This window comes from Paramormyrops kingsleyae, chromosome 11, assembly GCF_048594095.1.
Source record: "Paramormyrops kingsleyae isolate MSU_618 chromosome 11, PKINGS_0.4, whole genome shotgun sequence".
Lineage (NCBI taxonomy): Eukaryota > Metazoa > Chordata > Actinopteri > Osteoglossiformes > Mormyridae > Paramormyrops > Paramormyrops kingsleyae.
The window spans coordinates 10,633,826-10,653,999 of record NC_132807.1 but is presented as its reverse complement, the minus strand read 5'-3'; the positions used below and the strand labels follow the sequence as shown (position 1 = coordinate 10,653,999).

At 42.3% G+C, this 20,174-nt stretch overlaps 2 long non-coding RNA genes across 3 annotated transcripts; one reads left to right on the top strand and one right to left on the bottom strand.

Annotated features, from left to right (window-relative positions):
• The first annotated feature begins 1,894 nt into the window (after positions 1 to 1,894).
• LOC111840589 (uncharacterized) lies at positions 1,895 to 11,891 on the top strand. Of its 2 annotated transcripts, none has more exons than XR_002837454.2 (3): positions 1,895 to 1,925; positions 10,138 to 10,224; positions 10,712 to 11,891. It is a non-coding gene; the product is annotated as an uncharacterized lncRNA (long non-coding RNA). The 2 variants fall into 2 exon arrangements; XR_002837455.2 differs by having other exon boundaries at positions 1,896 to 1,925; positions 10,597 to 11,891.
• LOC111840368 (uncharacterized) lies at positions 11,866 to 19,731 on the bottom strand. The gene is made up of 4 exons (XR_011993777.1): positions 19,496 to 19,731; positions 18,000 to 18,089; positions 14,569 to 14,636; positions 11,866 to 12,394 (listed from the first exon to the last, which is right to left on the bottom strand). It is a non-coding gene; the product is annotated as an uncharacterized lncRNA (long non-coding RNA).
• Positions 19,732 to 20,174: the final 443 nt, after the last annotated feature.

Genomic DNA, 20,174 nt, shown 5'->3' with positions numbered 1-20,174 from the left:
GTCGTCAGCTCAAGCAAAGCCCTTATCCTCCGGTTCCAGGGGCGCTGCACGTTGGCTGACCCTGTGCTGTGACCCCCAGGCTATGGAAAGCAAGATGGGGTCAGCGAAAGGAAGCATTCCGACATACCTGTACTTGTGCAAATGGCAAATAAAGCATGTTTGTCAAATGTTCATCATTTATATCTAGTGTATCGTGAAAATGTGGAACAGCTTAAGTGAAAAAATGGATGTGGTTTCTGCGGGCAATAAGGGTAAATCTGGAACATCATGAAATTGCTGCAAGGAGTGTGGTACTTTTGAACTATAAAGAAAAGGATTAAAAAACAGCTAAATCAGACATTGATATTGTTATGCAGGTGGTAATGAACAACTCTTTCAGTTAACCGGTGCACCTACTGCTTAATGCCAAGATATCTGTGTGAGAAGACAGAGTGAAAACTTCACCCCAGTTACATCATACATCACACAAATGTATGACATTTTATCTGCGGTCGAAAGCAGCAAGAGGGAAACAAGAGAAAGGGCTGACGAGGTGGTGACGCTATTTAAAATATACTGAGCCGTTACAAGCCATGTAATCCAGCGTCCTGCCATTTAGAGAAACATATGCACCAGGAATGTCCTTGCATGGTGGAAATGGACTTCTATACTAATCAGACTAATTTTTACTAATCAGAATAATTAATCAAGCATACAGTTCCTGCCTTACAAAAGGATTTTTGTAAGGATTTATTCATAAATAAATAAAAATATATGATTTTTTTTGAGAATGTCACCTACGTACCCACCATTAAAGTAGTTTGTTCCTAGAAGATAGAGGCAATAATCTTATTTTACTGCATTAGTTCATTCTTATCAGATTGCTATTTGTATACATTTCAGTATAATTTTCTGAAAAAGCAACTAGTTATTGCCTCTTATCTTATAAGCTCTTATCTTTTAAGTGAAATGAAATATGGCATAATTAACCATGTCTGAATTAAACCTGAGAGATCTTTAATATTTATCTTGTAGGCCTAACGAAATAGCTTGTGGTCACACCGAGATGAAAAAATTTACCCGAGATTTTAAAATGATACTGTTATGCAATGATGCTTTTTAATCGAGAAGGTGTATAAAGATGGAAGACAAAAGGATGGGGCGAAGCAGGACGGCGCAGTGGTTAGCAGTGGTCCCTCACACCTGTAGAACCTGGGTTCAAGTCTCCGCCATCGCTCCATGGGTGTAAAGTGTACATGTTCTCTCTGTGTCGTTATAAAGATGCTTTATTGTCATTTTAAGTACAATGTGGGGTTTCCTTCAAGTACTCCAGTTTCTCGTCAAACAGTTTAAAGGCTGATAAGGTTCGACCACTGCACAAAATAAATAATTAAAACATAACGCGTTCGGCGGTCCAAAAGCTGACATGTTGTGGCTAATCCATTATCTCTTCAAAATAAAATTCTGCACGTCAAACAATTAAGAATACTACGTCGCATAGGTCATACCCAGCACTTGACTCGTCATGGTTTCTACTATTTTCCTATTTCAGAATATTTTTATTACAATAATACACACAATCACAGCTGTCGTTTCAGCTATGCTCCGGTATGTCGGTATATTAAAAAATCATACAGTACGGAAAATTATAACCGGTATACGGGATGAACACCGCACAGCGCTGTTCCGAATATTAAAAAATGTATGGTTGCAAGGGAATTTCATACGACTGTCAATATAGAAATATGCAATGATGAATAAACGATACGTCCCTGGAGGAGAGACTCAAGCCGGCTTCTGCAGCCGAAAGCCGCACAGCTTCGACTTCTCCAACATGGCTGTCAGACCGAGGCACTTACGGTCACGTGATAGCAGGTCGCGTGAATATACGTCATTGGAGTGACACCGCTTGCGTGGTTTCCTTTGCGCTGTCTGGAAGTATGGCGGTAAGTCTAAACAAGCATAGGAAATGCATTTTGCCTTATGAACAAATAAAAAACAAGCATTTAATTATAGATATCTGGTAATCACAGTCGTTGCCTGACCTACATGTTTGGTAAGTATCTGGTTTCTTTCTGCAAAGTTTTCCTACCGTCCAGATAGGTCCTCCGACTGTGCCATCTCCTATGTCCTGTATACCAATTTCACCCATTTGGTCAGTGGAAGAGAGAACTATGTGATATTGTTGTTTGCAGATTTTAGCTCAGCTTTCAATGCCATAGTCCCCCTTACATTGTTCTCCAAGTTCAAGGTCAGGGGTCTGAATGCCCCTCTCTGTGACTGGGTCCTAGGCTTTCCCACATCAGGCCCCAGGTGGTTTCCCTCCAACTGCCATCACCCTCACTATTGTCGCCACCCATACTGTGTTCTGAGCCTGTACTCATTGAACATGCACGACTGTGTGGCCAAGCACAGCTCAAGCAAAATTATTGAATTTGAAAATGGCACAGTAGCTATTGGCAGCCCATACAACAAGTGTATCACCAGGCTGAGGCTGGTAAAGCGCTTCTGCTGTCTCTCAGTGAGATCTGAGAGGCTCAGGAGGAGCTTCTACCCTCAGGCCATCAGACTGACACTTTAATTCATCTCCCCTCCTATCTCTGCACCTCACATTTTATTCGAACTGTGTTGCACATCTCAGCCTATTTATTTTTTCTGCAGTATAACCTTTGCTTTTTTTCTTTCAGTATAACAGTTTATTTTTCAGTATAACTTTAATTATATTCTATCTATGTATTATAATATTACTGCTTTAAATGTCTTTCTGCTGTCACTCTTTGTTTATATGTTGGAGTCGTCCTCCTTGCATTTCACTGCAGGTTATGCTCTGATCGTACACATTGCATGCGACAGGTAAAACCCTTGAAACCCCCTTGAATCACCTCCCAACAACGTATACTGACAGCATTTTCCGCCAATCAAAACAGCCTTTTTGGCACACTTGCGATGTAGCATACGTCACCTTTCCACGCACCCACCTTTCAATATGCCCCCTACTCCATCCTGTAGAGCAGGGGTGTCAGACTCCAGTCCTCGAGGGCCAGAGCCCTGCACATTTTTGGGTTTCCCCTTGGGTTCAACTCCTTGTGCTAATTATCACACAGCTCTTAAGCCGAATAATTTGTGGTGGAATATGGAAAGAGCTAAGCTACACAGGGCTCCAGCCCCCCAGGAATGGAGTTTGACACCCCTGCTGTAGAGACTCCTGGAAGCTCAGGTGTAAGGCATGGAATAACCCAGGATCGCAGCGTTTCATTTATTATTGTTTACAACAGTACAAGCCAATGATATGGGATCTTTTTCAAATCTTTTATGAGTGCCACCTGCTGTTTGATTTTCGTAGTACATGGACCATTAATGAATCCAGTCATCCGTCTTTATAACTTAGTGCCATGAATTAATTACAAAATTACACGTTGATTTTGAACATATGATTTTATGTAAAAAAATTAACAAAAATATAAGAAATTTAAATGTTACTGGTGACAGTTAATTATGATCCAGTCGGTCTTTTCTTACTCCCTTTAAGGAGTATGTACTGTAAAGGGTTGATATCCCTTTTTTACGCTAGATGTCTCTGTTGAGCTCCTAATCTTTTAGTAGCGTTAGAAGTATAACATTACGTCCTTAATTCTCAAGCAGATTGAATAGGAAACATACGTACAATTTTAATTCAGCATTTAAAGAGAAATATGATGAATCAATACTGATCTGTTATTTTCAAAGACTAATGTAAGACAAAATAGGCAATGGTTTTACTGAAAATATGGAAAATATCCCCCCCTCCCCCCGAGACCCTAAATATCACAAGTGGATGGATGGATGTAACTGCTTGTCCTTTTGGGGGGGGGGGTGTCCCAAAGCCTCTGGGCACAAGACAGGGAACAGCCCAGGATGGGGTACACCCCCATCGCAGGGCACACTCACACACCATTGGGCAATATGGCATGTTTTTGGACTGTGGGGGAAAACCAGAGGAAACCCTACGATGACATGAGGAGGACATGCAACTCCACACACATGTAGACATGGCAGACACTCGAACCCTGGGCCCAGAAGGGTGGGATAACAGTGCAGACCGCCGCGCCACTATGCCACCCCTGCATCTAACCATTATAGGTAATATAAATATTTATATGTTTTTGTCTTAGTAAATAGGGCATATGACGTTTCAGACATCAAGGACATGAGACAATCAGAGTCATTGTATTGTAAAAATTTCTCATTAAATAAAAACAAGCCCATGAGTTTAGCATAATGTGTAATAAGGTGCCTAAACCATTAGAAGGTGAACAAAGGTCAGCACCCGCACAGCTGCAGCGGCTGCAGGTTCAGCAACTGCCTGGAGTGACGTAAGACAGCTGTTTGTCTTGCCGGTGGTGTATCTGAAAGGGGGCACGGTCCAATCAGTTGTGACCTAAACACAGCCCTGGAAGGTACCAGAAAACTGCCAAAGGAGACTGGGAGCTTAAGGCAGGTGAGATACATCAGCACACAGCTGACGTGTCCACTTACTTATCCAAACAGGAGACAGGGCCTAGCTGGGGCTGGGGGGCATGAATCCACTCATTTCCTGCACTCTTTTTTGCGGAGAAGAATAGCCAACAGAGTGGGGTCTGCAAAACATCTAGGCGTGAGGTCTGCAGAGTCGGGTCTGCAGCAGTGGTTCCTGAAGGATATCCAGGCGTGAGGTCTGCAGAGTCGGGTCTGCAGCAGAGGTTCCCGGAGAACATCTAGGCGTGAGGTCTGCAGAGGTGGGTCTGCAGTGGAGGTTCCTGAAGGACATCCAGGCGTGGGGTCTGCAGAGTCAGGTCTGCAGCAGAGGTTCTTGGAGAACTTCTTGGCGTGAGGTGTGCAGAGGAGGTAACTGAAGGACATCTAAGCGTGAGGTCTGTAGAGTCAGGTCTGCAGTGAAGGTTCCAGGAGGACATCTTCATAGCCTTCCTCAGGAATCAGTGAGCTGGGAGTAGTTCAGCTTTGTAGCACGGTTGGTCGAGCAGCTGCCCGTTCTGCTGTTCTCATTCCCAACAGAGGAATGCACCAAGAAGCAAAGCTCAGCATATGAAAAAGAGCTGCTTTGGCCTTTGAGCGTATTATCTGAACATGGGCTGCTCTGTTTGGCACAGTGTCACTGAAAATGACTCCTTTTGGCCAGAAAATACATAGGTGAGGCAATCTTCCAGTGAAGTCAGCATTTCCCACATTTCCTTCTTGTCTGATAAATATAACTGGAACATCTTTTTAATGTAAATATTATCATTGTTTAAATATTATGATTTTTTTAAAATACGATCATACATATCCTCCAGGGAATTTATGTTGCTATAAAAAAGTCAGGGTTCCTTAGGTAAGAATTTGGGAAGATTTTCAATGAAACACCTGGGCTGACCTCTAGGTGGCGCATGTTCTATATGTATGAATCTGCAAGCAGTGCTGCTGTTTTGACTCTGCCAGCTGGTCAGGGTCCTTTTCTGTAGTTTTGGGCCTGGCAGTCGTTCATCCAGCCAGGTTCCCCGTCCCTGTCCCCTCAGTCAGGACATTTGTTTAGAGGATCTTACTTTTAGAACACTATGCTTTGCATCTGCCTTCCAGGTTGGTGTCGAGTGTGTCTGTTTTATTTTCCAGGAGATTTTTGCTGGACGTGTTCTGGATCTCAGTAGTGTTGATTATGGACCAGTTTTGCTGCCAAGCTTATGTGTCTGTGTGTCAGAGAGAGCCAGATGGGATAGGCAAAAGGAGAATTTCCCCACAGGGATCACTAAAAGTGTCACAGTTTTTGTTGTGGATGGACATATACCATGTGATGATACGCCGTACTATGTGATAGGACATATACCATGTGATGATACACCGTACTATGTGCTAGGACATAGTACCATGTGATAGAACATAGTACCATGTGATAAAATATAGTACTGTGTGACAGGACTTATACCATGTGATGATACATAGTACTGGGTGCATTTGACTTCATGCAGCCGCTTACAGGGCTGGCTTAAAGCAATGCATTCTGGTCCTGACGCAATGCATCATGGTTAGATTTTTTTGTCCGACTTCAGCCGGCACTGCAAAACGTGACCATTTGTCTCCATGTCACAAGGTAAAAAACCCTCGCAAAAGCAAGATGACTTAAGACAGATCATGCAGCACCTCTCAGCCGGCTGCACAAACTGGAACCGCCTCCATGACGGCACAACTTTGCCCTTATTGGCTAAAGAATTTAGTTACACGCATCACGTTTGAATCCCAGGCAGTTCCGATGCGTTATTTACTATTTCTCCCGAAAAATACGTAAAGCAGTGAGAACTGGTTTTCAGTTAATTTACCTGGTAAAATAAAGTTTAGATAAATGACATAAATGCTTTCATAGTACACGTGAGTACATGACAATAAAAACTTTGATTCCTTGAAATACATGTATTTGATCTTTTTCCTGGCAGCTATCTTTTTACACAGGGCCACTATACACAAAAGTTTTTTTTCACTGCTAACAGTTTGGATCAGGAGTTGCTTATTGTAAATTTAATGTGCATGCAGGTGATATTTGTATAGATTTATCTACACCCTTCTGGCAGTGCTGCCATTGCAGTCAGGTCTCACACATTATGAGGAGTAGAAGTTGTCCGACTTGACTGCAGTCAGGTAATACTCCACCCCTGCAGCCGCCAGCAGATCTCACTCCACGTCACGTCAGCTGCAGACAGACCTAAGCCCAAGTCGAATGCACCCACTGTGTGATAGGACATGTACCATGTGATGATATGTAGAACTATGTAATAGGATGTAGTACCATGTGATGATATGTATAACTATGTGGTAGGATATATAGCATGTAATGATATGTAGTACTATGTGATAGGACATATACCATGTGATGATATGTAGAAGTGTGTGAAAGTGCTCCTGTGAGTAAACCTAAACCATAAAAAAAAGTGCCATCCAGAATCGTAGCTTTTACAGTTTTGATTTTTAAATTGCTTTTATTTTTACTTTAAGTTTATTTTTAAGTTTAAAATTCATTTTTATGTATATTATTTTCAATTTTTATGTTAAAACCAGTTATGTTTTAGTTATTTTTTAGTGTAGTTTTTGTTTTAATGGCGTATTTCTGTTTAGTTTTTATATATTTTTAATTAAGTTTTAGTAATCTTATTTCTAGTGATATTTCTAGAGCTGTTTTTTATGAGTCTGATCTTCAGAGTATCCTACATGAATACAAAGTGCTGCCAATGTCCTCAAAACAGTGTTCCAGATATTACGAATGGTATACAAGTACACGGTATACAAGTAGCCCCTACCTCACAGGGGACTCTATACCCTACTGAAACACACATTATTCAGCTCACCAGCTAATTGCCAGGTTTAGTAGGTATGTTTGAGTAGCAAAACCTGTAAATTGTGTTGCAGGCTGACCCTCCAGGACCGGAATTGGGGAATCCTGCTGTAATGTATTCCGGGGAGTACAATTAGAGAGGTTAAAGGTGGATGGCTGGACTTGTTAAAGGTAACAGGAGGGTCACAAAGTAACTATGGTGTACTGAATGGCTTCTTCAGACACACAGCTCCTCTACCTTTGAAGCAATTCTGATGGCAAAAGTGGGTCCTAGCCAGTACTAGCTAGGTGTGCCTAATAAATTGGCCACTGAGTGTAAATATTTCTGCGTTTGTATTTTAATAAAATTTGTATGTATATAATATACTGAGGCAAAATATAAATGTTACACAACTGGACCTTTAATCCTCAAAGTGGAATAGGGGTATGCACGTTTGCACGTTTGTGATTCAATTGCTATAAGACATGCATGTGCAGAGGAGGGCAGTGATGAGGGGCCCCGCATTATAGGGCCCCATTTCAGAGCGTCTGACTCTGTCCCTCATGCAAAATTTTCTGAGAGTGACCCCCTCCCCCTGCAATCCCCCACCTCCCCCAAAAAGTCTCTGAATGGCACTGCTTTTAAATACGCCTCTATTGACTTATTAAATGTGCTGATCAGCAGTTACAGAGGGAATATCAGCTGTGAACTAGCAGAATGATGAGCATTAATGCCCAGATCCCAGCTCGCCTTCTCCTGGCTTCCTGTGAATATCAGGTCTGCCGGAAATTCCCTGTTACCCGAACTGCTGATAAACCTAACAGACCTGCATTAATGGTTGTCAGTTTAAGTATAGGACCAATGTAACCAGTTGCCTCTCCCTTAAACATTTAAAAAGAGCTGTGTTCAGTCGGGAGGGAGTGCTTGTTGTCCCACAGGGTAATAATAACACACTGGAGGAATGAGACAGCTCTTCAGCATTATTCCCTAAGCAAGGTCCTGTGTTTTTCTGCTGATATCCCAGAAGTTTGGAAACCCCCCCCCCAGGTGACCTTGTTGTGACCTGCTCAAGGTCCTGACCGCACTTTCAGAGGAAAATGCACTCTAGGATATTTGTCATTCATCTCCACGACTTTGAAGAATTGGATGTTGATTTGTCTGTAGCTGGCTGATGACCTCAGCGATAACCGAGAGAGGAGTGTGCTGGAAGAGCACAGGGACTCTCTCACCTAACTTCAGGGAAAGTGCGTGTTTCAGTCAAAGAAAGGCGTATAGTTCATATGTGGTATTAATCAAGGGGAATACCTGTGATTCGTCTTCTTAAAATGCTTTGATTGTTTATTTCTTCTTAGGACATGACTTTTCGTTTAATACATGGTGGAAGACCTCCAAACAAGGGCTTATTTCTAAAGGTAACCAGTGGCCAATATGACGTTCAATGCAGAACTTGCCAGGGAAATCCATCAACGTTCAGTTTTAAAGAACAACACAAATATCTGAAGACAAGGAATGATCCCCTTCACTGGCTTCATTTTTATATTATTGATAGGTAGACTTTTGCACTCATTTTTTTGCATTTTTATGCCTGATTTTTCTATACATGTTGTTGACAAAAGTGCAAGAACATTCACAGTGGATACAATTCCGTGATTTCCAGTAATCTGATGAATTAAACTTCTTACATCTTCTCTCTGTCATCCATATTTCTCTCTAACGTAAAACACCCCCAGAATGCTGAGCAGGGGCCTGAAAAAATAATGTTCATGGTTCCCTTGAACTGAAAAACAAAGTGATATATGGTAATAAATTAGATAATAAACAAAATGAATTCACATTACTGTGGATATTCATTCTGATATTTTCCCCATTGTAAACCAGCATCAGTTATTTTGAAATGCTCTCCAGATTAACCACTTTTCCTAAATTTTCCTGAAAACTATGGTATCCTTAAAATTAATTTAAAAATGCAGTTATATAATCATTATTGCAAACTGTCATGTAAGCCACCCTTAATAGGTCATCAGTGGGTGCAAACAAATTTTAGCAAATTTTCTGAATATTGCGACAATTTTCAATTTAATATTATTAAAACGATTAAATTAAGCAAAACAGGTAAAAGAAAATGTATAGAGTGATGGATACTAGTTAGTGGATAGATGTTCCTCAGTGAAAAACGGACCAAGCTGAAGCTTATGGATGACGTAATAAACGTTATCCGTGGCCTTTCTCTCAATCGGGAGATGTCAGCATCATTGTAGGCACACAGCCAGCTCTGAACCAGTTACATTGTAGACGAGAGGAGCAAGTGGGCGGACCCTAAATTATGCAGACGTAGGCTCACTGTGGAGGGTGACAGCGGGCAAAGCCGGAGTGGCAGTGGCCAGTCAAGGGGAAGGTGCCCATGAAAGATTTATCCCGTTAAGTAGGTCTCAGAGGCATCTGGGCTGATTAGACGCGAAGGGCTGCGGAGCTATGCGTCAGGCCCATGGGGGGAGGGGGGCCTGATTCAGGCAGTGATTAAGGAATGTTCCACTCCCCCATTGAGTGCAGGTCCCTCTGTAACGGCGTGCAGACTCATACATTTACCAGTTTGCCTGTTAATTTTAGGAGATTAATTTCTGCAGATCTCCCCCTTTGTGAGATTCTGCTGTTGATGTGTTTTCCGTCAGCGTGTGACGGATTTTGTGTGAATGGAAATGGTGGGGTGGGGGGTGGGGGGTATTGCCAATAAAGGGGAGATTTGGCAACATGTTACGCATTCAGTTACCCTAGCTCCTGTTGCCTGGGAAATAGGGTCATTGGGTCCTCAAGGGGAGGGAAATGAAATGTTTCTGTTCTGCTGCAGACTGACACTCCTGCTTGCAGAGAGACAGCGAACAGCTTCAGTCTTCATTTTGGAGGCTGACGTCACCGATATCTGTGCTAAAGGCAGGTAGGGAAACCAGTGCATGTTTAACCACATTACTAGCGATCAGGGGAGGAAAGTAATGCAGTAAATTTACTCCATTACTTTTTTTTTGTTTGAAATTGCACTTAAGTTTCTTAACAGTAGTTTTATTATTAATTTCAGGAATTGTACTTTATTTTCCAGTAGATCTGTTACACAGTAAAAAAAAAATAATAAAACTGGAAAAAAGGTCAAAGGGTTACGTCTAAAGTAGTGATTAACACTGTATACCCTTAGAAAGTATTGTAGTGTTGAAGAAATTGTCGGGGGTGTGAGAAACATAAACTAGACGGCTGAGCTGAAAGCCAAATTTATAAATCTCTTATAAATCTTTCTGTTATCTTGCTTTGTGTGCAGCCTGAGCCTACCTCACCGACAAAGGAGATAATCCCAGTTTAGTCGTTGTCAGATACCGACACAGAGCTGCTAGTCTGATGTGGTCGATTACCCATAATACCGTCATTTCATACAGGCCTCGTGCTATAGGCAGACATCACGACTGGCACTGCAGTGGCCTCCGACTGTGACCAAGCTACATACAAACATCTTAAAATATCCAGTTATCTTCTTGTGACTCAGATTTCCGTATTGTAACTTACAGTGCTGTATTGTATCCTGTCTTGAGTGAATTTAAAAGGATAGGCTGCTTTTTGTAGCATCAACAGATTTGAATGTGTAGTAATTTATACTTTTTATACTTAAGTACTTTTAAAACCAGATACTTTTTATTTTAACTTAAGCAGTATTTCGCTGGATAACTTTAAGTTTAACAACATTTTGGTGTGGTATCTGTACTTTAATTTAAGTATGAAAATTGAGTACTTTTCCCACCACTGTTAATAATGCAAAAATAACAACCATTGTTGCAGTACTGTATTGGACCACACTGGAGTATGTGTCCTGTGACAGAACAAGTCAGCAGAATAACCAAATCAAAGCTACAAACTGTTTATATGAAACATTTGATGAATGTGCACATTTAAGAGTTGCCTCGGGTTTTAAAGGGGGTAGTAAATAAACAATAAACTATAACACAACATAAACATTAACTAACAATTCTGAGCATGAATCTCTCATCTTTTCCAAGTCATTCAAATGGGAAAGTGCATTTTATGCTGCCTTCTTTTTGCTTTCAAGACTTAAAACCACCAACATGCATTAGTGAAAGGATCTATAAATGAATAAAAATGGAGAACACCCCCCCCCCCCCCAAAAAAAAGACTGGGCTGTCCATTTCCCAGGCCACTAACATGCCTTCCATCCTCCGATACCAGTGCACCCGCTCCCCAGCCAATGCCGTTTACCCAAACCTTTCATTTTTTATGACATTAGTTCTGCTGACTGGCTCTGCAGTGTTAGTTCAGCTGATGACTTACAAAGACCTAAATAGAGATGCTATGGATTTGTCATAGAACCAGTTCTGTGATGGACCCATTGTCTGTGTTGTTGTCCATTGGGGGGGATACACCTCGCAGCCAGTCCCCAATGTGTCATACCCTCGCCAGGAATCTATTTCAACAGAACCTGCCTGTGTTGATTCTTTGGTGGCTGTGTAACTCTGCCATGGGGGCAACTTCTCACAACCTATAGCATCCTCTATGTGGAAGCACTGTTGACATTGTCTAAAAATAAATGTTCCTAAATTCCTTGTTTCTGGACCATTTCATTTGTCGTCTGGAATTAATAATGAAAGAAACACAAATCAACTTAGATAAGGACTGGAGCTCAGATCATATGTGAATGTTTACTTTTATGGAAATTAAAAAAAATGAAGTAGGTCCATGAGGTTAAGATGGATGGATGGATGGATGGAGCAACACTTCTGTTCATTTTGTGTTTTAAAAGGAAATGCAGGTTACCAAGAGAGCATGTGTCAAATTCTAGGCGTTCTTCAGTCATTTCAGGCAAACAATCTGAAAATATAAAATATACAAATGAATTGTGCAGTGATATCCCTCTATAGTCTAAAACACCATATTGGGCCAGTGTGTGGCTCAATGGGATAAGTCTTTGGACTTATGGTAGGAAGGTTGCTGGTTTGCGCCTGGCTTCAGCAGAACAGTCGCATCTGTGGGCCCTTGAGTGAGGCCCCTAACCCCCAGCTCCACTGGCGCTGCTGCAGGCGGCTGCCCTGTGCTGCCAAACTTGATCTCACCTACATGAATGTCAGGGAGAGCAAGATGGGGAATGTGAAAAGAGGATTTCCCCACAGAGATCAATAACCTTTCATTATTGTTAAAACAGGTGTGAACACTTCCTGCAGAAAAACTGCAGGCAGGAAGTAGAATCACTCTGGAGTGAAGGTCTGTTCCTTCTGAGACAAAGCAGGTCTGTGAACCGTCACCGGCGGTGTCCTGCTATTTTCCATTTGTCAAGAGCCACGAATGTTCTGCTACAACGCTGAGTGTGAATGATCTAAATAGAGAGAATGTGTTTGGACTGTGGGCCCCTGATTTATGGTCTTGATGAGACCAGGGGAGGGGCCTGCAGGAATTCCCCGTCAGAGCAGAGAGCCCCAGCGAGCATCATGTGTCTCTGGGCTGTGGAAGAGCAACCTTGGCAGCATTTAATGGCAAAGCAAGGCTTGTAAAAGAAGTAAAATAAAATAAACTGTAAACTGCTAGCACAAGCCTAAAGACATTACCTAACCATCTAAAAGCTCATTGAAAAGGATAAGATGTGGCAAACATCAGGATGTTTGATTGATGGGCACTGGTTACAATGTGTTACTAGGCTTGGAGATTAGCTACATTAATCACAAGTTTATCATCATTTTAATGGATTTAATGACATAAACATAAGGGAACATTATACATTATACTACAGATTATCGAAACTGAAGCTGTTCGACAGTTTTCAACATAAACCAAGTACGAAATACTTTCAAACTATTCTGTAGAAGAAAATAAAATCAAGATGGTTAATCAGTCCATAAAAGAGAGGAATTGCAGGGATTCAGAGAGACTGGCCAGAGGGTTTTTGTTAGAGATGTTTTGGCTGCTACTTATTGATTTGGTACTTGGGGGCCATGCCTCTCCTTATGCAGTTCTCATCAGAGGCAGTACAGTATGCAGTTCTCATCTGAGGCAGTACAGTATGCAGTTCTCATCTGAGGCAGTACAGTATGCAGTTCTCATCTGAGGCAGTACAGTATGCAAGTTGCATCCGGTGTCATTCTGAAAGGCACTTTATCTTCTTGTCAAGGTAACTTACAGTAGCTCTAAACCTGCAAGACACTCACTGCTGTCTAGGCAACAGTTAGCTGAAGCCAAATAAATAAATACTGTTAACAATGACCTGAATGACATTACAGGTGCCTGATTTGGTGCCCAGGTCACAGCTGTTGGACATCGGACACTAGTTTTGACACATATTCGAATAAGTTCCACTGTTGAAACAACATGCAAGCTATTATGATCCAGTGTTTATAACAACTCGAGTATTTTCTGTCAGTTCATGGTGCTGTTATATGTTTTATGAATTTTTTATGAGGTGTCCTGCTATTTCATCAGTACCTGTCAGGATCTGCAATAGGGAAAAATCTTTCTGCCAAGCAAAACAGAATTGTTTCAATAACATTGGTTGCTCTGGTATTTATCTAATGCACTTTTAATATTCCTGCAGCAGGAATATTTATTTATTGTATATTTATTGTAATTTAGAACAGGTGGCTTTGTGGGTTAGTAGGTAGCAACATAACTTGGACCTCCAGCAATTCCTGCTCACAGTTATCTCCCAGCTATCATCTCCTAGCTATATCCCGGCTATCGCATGGCTATCTTCCAGCTATCATCTCCCAGCTATCATCTCCTAGCTATATCCCGGCTATCGCATGGCTATCTCCCAGCTATCATCTCCCAGCTATCATCTCCTAGCTATATCCCGGCTATCGCATGGCTATCTTCCAGCTATCATCTTCCAGCTATCATCTCCCAGCTATCATCTCCTGGCTATCTCCTGTCTGTCTCCCTGCTATCATCTCCTGGCTATCTCCTGTCTGTCTCCCTGCTATCATCTCCTGGCTATCTCCTGTCTGTCTCCCTGCTATCATCTCCTGGCTATCTCCTGTCTGTCTCCCTGCTATCATCTCCTGGCTATCTCCTGTCTGTCTCCCTGCTATCATCTCCTGTCTGTCTCCCTGCTATCTCCCAGCTATCATCTCCTGGCTATCTCCTGTCTGTCTCCCTGCTATCTCCCAGTTATCATCTACCGACTATCTGCCACCTGTCTCTTGGCTATCACCCTGCCATGGAGTTTTCACATTCTTACTATGTTTACATGGCTTCACAGGTTTAATTCCATGGTCCCAACAACTGCAATTAGTTGTACCTTGTATTAGTCCCCTTGCTTCCTGGCACAGGATCCAGACTCACTGTCACCTTCTACTGGATGAGTACCTATGAAGGATGTATGTACATAAATAATTCAGTCAGACTCCATGACATGGAAATGTAAACCTTAAACTGTAAGTGTGAATATTTAGTTTTTTGTAAGTATATATCTTAATATGGTAGTTTTTCGATAATGGAACTGTAAATAATATGGGTTAACATCAATGTTGGATGTGGAAAGGGAGGATGTCTGCAGCACAGTATTTGCCATGATGCTGACAACATGGAGTAATAGGCTGTATGCAGTACTGAGCAGCAATTTACCCAGCATCAGCCTCCAGCAGGCGGTCTGCATGTTAATGGCATCATCAGCAGGCGGTCCGCTTGTTATGGGCATCATCAGCAGGCGGTCTGCATGTTAAGGGCATCATCAGCAGGCGGTCTGCATGTTATGAGCATCATCAGCAGGCGGTCTGCATGTTAAGGGCATCATCAGCAGGCGGTCTGCATGTTAAGGGGATCATCAGCAGGAGGTCTGCATGTTATGAGCATCATCAGCAGGCGGTCTGCATGTTATGAGCATCATCAGCAGGAGGTCTACATGTTATGAGCATCATCAGCAGGCGCTCTGCATGTTAAGGGCATCATCAGCAGGCGGTCTGCATGTTATGAGCATCATCAGCAGGCGGTCTGCATGTTAAGGGCATCATCAGCAGGAGGTCTGCATGTTATGAGCATCATCAGCAGGATGTCTGCATGTTATGAGCATCATCAGCAGGAGGTCTGCATGTTATGGGCATCATCAGCAGGCGGTCTGCATGTTAAGGGCATCATCAGCAGGAGGTCTGCATGTTATGGGCATCATCAGCAGGCGGTCTGCATGTTAAGGGCATCATCAGCAGGCGGTCTGCATGTTAAGGGCATCATCAGCAGGAGGTCTGAATGTTATGAGCATCATCAGCAGGAGGTCTGCATGTTAAGGGCATCATCATACCCAGGTGTACATACCCAGGTTCCCACCAGCAGATTCACACACGTCTTTATTTAGCATAGCATGCCACACATATGTTACCACCATCAGTGATGTGACAGTCAGGCAGGCTGGCTGCCAGCAGAAAGCTGTTCACTTTGCCTGTTTGCTTTTTCTCTTGACCCCTTTGTGCTCTCGCTCCTTATAGATCGGACTCCCCCAGGGCTGAGATGTACTGAATGGGTTTGTGCTTCGGGCCTTGTGTCCCACCAGACATGCTGTAACGTGCCCGACAATCTTGTGAAACTGTCATCCCATCAGTCTGACTATATAAGTTTATATTTTTACTTTTGTACTGAGAGTGGTATGATTTCAGGCCCATTTAAAGGAAACAAGTTTTCTTTATAACACAAGAATGACCCACCATTGTTTTTAAATGCATAACTTCTCCCTGAATGTAAAGATAGTCTTTCTATACACAAGTATTAGTGTCTCATCTATCACATTTTCTGAGGAGGAAAGCTTTAGAAATCAAATAGTTTACGGTCATCCATATGGAGCTCAGTGCCATTTTAAAGAGGCATGGGGGGGGCGCTACCCCCAGCTTTCCCTCTGTGTGTGTTTCTGCTGACATCTGGAGAGTTACAGCTTCCACTGCTGAGAAAACTGGGATGATGAAAGAAAAAAAGTCAAGTGTTTGTCCCAATTCATCTTTAATAAAGATGCAGTAAAGTCATTTACAGGGTCTGCAAACTTGTTTTGAATATGTGTCAGGAAGGCGGATGGAATAAATATGTTAAATAGCTAATGCAATCAGTGGCGCGGAAGGATTTTGACATTGGGGGGGCCAAATTGGCCGGGGGGGTTGCGATGTATATATCGCAACATTGCAATGGACACATTAGCAGCAGTCACATTGTGAAAAGATGTGATGCGAGAAATCTTTTTAAATAACTCAAAATTAATTAGGATATCATCATTTAAAATAAGACTAACACAGCTTATGGTGCAGTTTCACTACTAAACGTAACATAACAAAATAACTGATCCAAATGATAAAATTATTTTGTCTAAAACAGAATTACAATCTTTGTGAGGTATATGTTTCCTTTTTGCTCTCTGCATGCGTGGGAAATTGGCCTCAGTAACGGCAAATTCATAATGAAAGATAAGGAATGCATTCCTAACCCCCCTTTTCTTCCCAATTTATAAAAAACTACACATGATGTAGCCAGGCCATGCTTAATTAATGCTGGTGCTGTAAGGTGACTGCCGTGCCAAGCATGTATGCAGGGCTGTGGGTTTGACTGCTTTTCACGAGTGAGTTATTAGTCCTTACAAACAGAGGTATCCCACCGCCAGCCCAGTTTCAGAAATAATTGCATGACAGGAAAGTGTGCTGTATTGTTCCATGAGTTAGAGAATGTTACAATTAATCACATACCTTTTTGAAAAGGCTGTGGGTTTCATTCAACACTCTGTCTGATTTGGCGAGGTGATCGCATGCCTTCACAGGCTGAAGAGGTGAACGTTTCCCCATGTTTAAAAATGAATGATTCACTCCAGCATGGAGGGCATGGGCAGACAGCATAAAGTGCTTTAGGGAGGAGTGACGCTGATCCGACCAGACGTCTCCAGCGAGCCGCGCGGAGGGATGAGTGCGGTGCAAGGTGGCCTGTGGGACAATGGGCCCTGCTCTCCCAAATAAAACATGAGACCCATCAAGGGCCCCAGCCTGGCAGCTTAGGCTCATGTCCTTCAGCAACGCGGCCGGACAGCCGAGTTCAGCCTGGGAGGCTGAGAAGCATCAGTAGGTGGCCATCTACTCATCCCCACTCCATCTACTCATCCCCACTCCATCTAATCATCCCCACTTCACCTACTCACCCCCACTCCATCTAATCACCCCCACTCCATCTAATCATCCCCACTCCATCTAATCACCCCCACTCCATCTACTCATCCCCACTCCATCTACTCATCCCCACTCCATCTACTCATCCCACACCATCTGCACATCCCCATTCTAACGACTTATCCCCACCCCATCCGCTCACCCCCACCCCATCCGCTCACCCCCACCCCACCTATTCATCCCCACTCCAGCTACTGATGATATAGACCCTCACTGCTTATGCCTTCCAATTAATGACTCTATATTATTATATAAAATAATTATATTAAAATTTGCATCTAGTTTTACTGTGACTTTGGTTCATATTACAGCAATAGAGCATATATTTGAATTTAAACCAGCAATCATTAAAATATAAATGCAGGTCTTAAAGCTTGACACATATGTGTATAAGCATTGGCTAAAAAACAAAAATCAATGGAGAGTTCAGGGCTGTCAGGATGTAAGTCTGAAATATAATGCATTCTGCACTGACATAGTGCCCTGTACCTTTATGGGAAGTGTGTCAGCAGTGTATGCCTTCAGGTTACAGTGCACCTGTTACCTTGGTGCTGTGATGTCAGTCATCCTGCTTCTGTAATGTAGTGCCTTTTCTTTAATAGTGAATCACCTGATATGGTCACAACCGAGAAGTCTGTAAGACAAAATAAAACCTGTTATGCCTCTGTAATTGCAGGATAAATTAAAACTATCCACAAAAAGAGAAGGAATTATTTGAAATTGTCTTATCCATCTTGTAACAGCTACTTATCCTCATGCAAGCACACATTGTCACACAGGCAAACCCTATGGACCATTGCAATGCAGTACTTTTCTAAGTCACACTGGGGAATTTACACATGTACACATGCATCTGCCCTGCACAGATGGGTTTAGCGTTGTAAAATGTTAGAACACCATAACATCCCTCACGGTGGAAACAGGTAAAGAACTAAGCTACACTGGGCTCTGCCATGCCAGGATTGGAGTTTGACATCTCTGGTCTATGGGTTACAGGTAGGAAGTTTACATTAATATTTTTTACTGATCTTTTATGTATTTTGAGGCACAATTCAAGTTTGCTAAGGAACCTGCCCGATTAACACATATAAAGACATGCAGAAGTGCATTCCTTGCATAGGAATCAAGCCTGGTTCTTCAGTCACTTGACTCCAACCTCTCGACTCACCTCCAAACAGAACCCACCTGTGTATGTATTTCCCACAGTACAGTGTAGGATCAGCTACATGCCTAGTGAATCACCAGCTCTGCCTGCTACTTGGGTTTGTCTTGTTTGCATTTATAGTTCTGCCTCCATTACATAATTATTTTCTTTGCCACCATGTTGACCTTGCAGGATGTTCCGCTAAAATAAATAGCATTCCTTGTATCGGCCATGTAAGACCAGGAAATCTCCCGTCACTAGACAAGTGATGTCACAAGATCATGTGATGTGCAGGGCATTGGGGGGAGGGGGGTTGATTCATGCTGCAGCAGTTATTTCAAAGGAATGAACCACGGTGGGGGTAGGGGGGGGGCAAAGACACGATTCTGTCCAGAGGTCACAGTCACTTATACATGTATCAGGAAAGGAAAAAAACAAAACAAATCTCCATAAGCAGAATTAAGATTCCTGTCACCAGGATTGCTGGCTCTCACACATCTGGTGTGACACTCACGCTTTCTGACTGTCACGCACAGGCATGAAATCTTACAGCAAATTTATATTATTCCATTATAATACTAAAATTAGCTACATCCAAAGCACTGGGGTAGTCTGTAAACCATACAAACTAACTACAAGGTAATAAAACTGTTACATTCTTGTAAATGAGTGTGCAGACTTCAGTCTCCAACTGAAGATCTCCTGCCAGCCAGCTGACCAAAGTTGACAATACTGTACCACTGCCCTCTACTTCTGGCTTTCTTGTTATATTATAGTTAAGTTCTATTTTGCAGCCATTAAATGCAAATATCAAAGCAGTACATTTCTGGGGCTTTATATTTGTAGATCTATTGTTATACACGGAAATAAGAAAAAAAGATTCAAACAAGACTTACAAAATCCATCCATCCATGTTCCAAACCTCTTATCCTTCTGGGTCGCGGGGGTCCGGAGCCTATCCCAGAAGCTACGCAGGACGGGGGGGCCAGCCCAACGCAGGATTTACAAAATATTTTTCATATTTAAAAGAATAATATATTAATTCTGATAGTTGAAGAAAGGAGGTAAAATAACTTAAAAGAGGTTAATGATACCAATTAAAAACCACCAAGTTACATACTGTTCCCAGAGGCCTCGGGCCGTTTGCCTAATTGTCATAGCGGCGACGGTACAAGCCGAGGCCCCTGCGCTCCAGCCCAGTAAAGCCCGTGCATGAATATACCTCCGCATATTCTGGAACGGCAGATATTTGCGCTTTACATTATGAAAAGACTCAGAACCGTATTTTAAAATATGTTATCTGGCTGTTGTTTTTAAATAAAATAAATTGACAAATATTAGCCAATCGCAGCGTTCAGTTTTAATGGTTTAATGGGGTACAGCCCCTAGGGAAGGCGGTTAGAAACAGCCCCGCACTTGTCACGTAGTGGAGAGCCAATTCCGTTTCGCTTTGTCAGACATCTATGAAGAATCAAGAACAATGACATTCCGTATTTTTAATTAAATAAAATTTAAATAAGGTAAAACATTACCATAGAATGCAGCTCTTATTAGGATATAAGCGGGCTGTTTGTG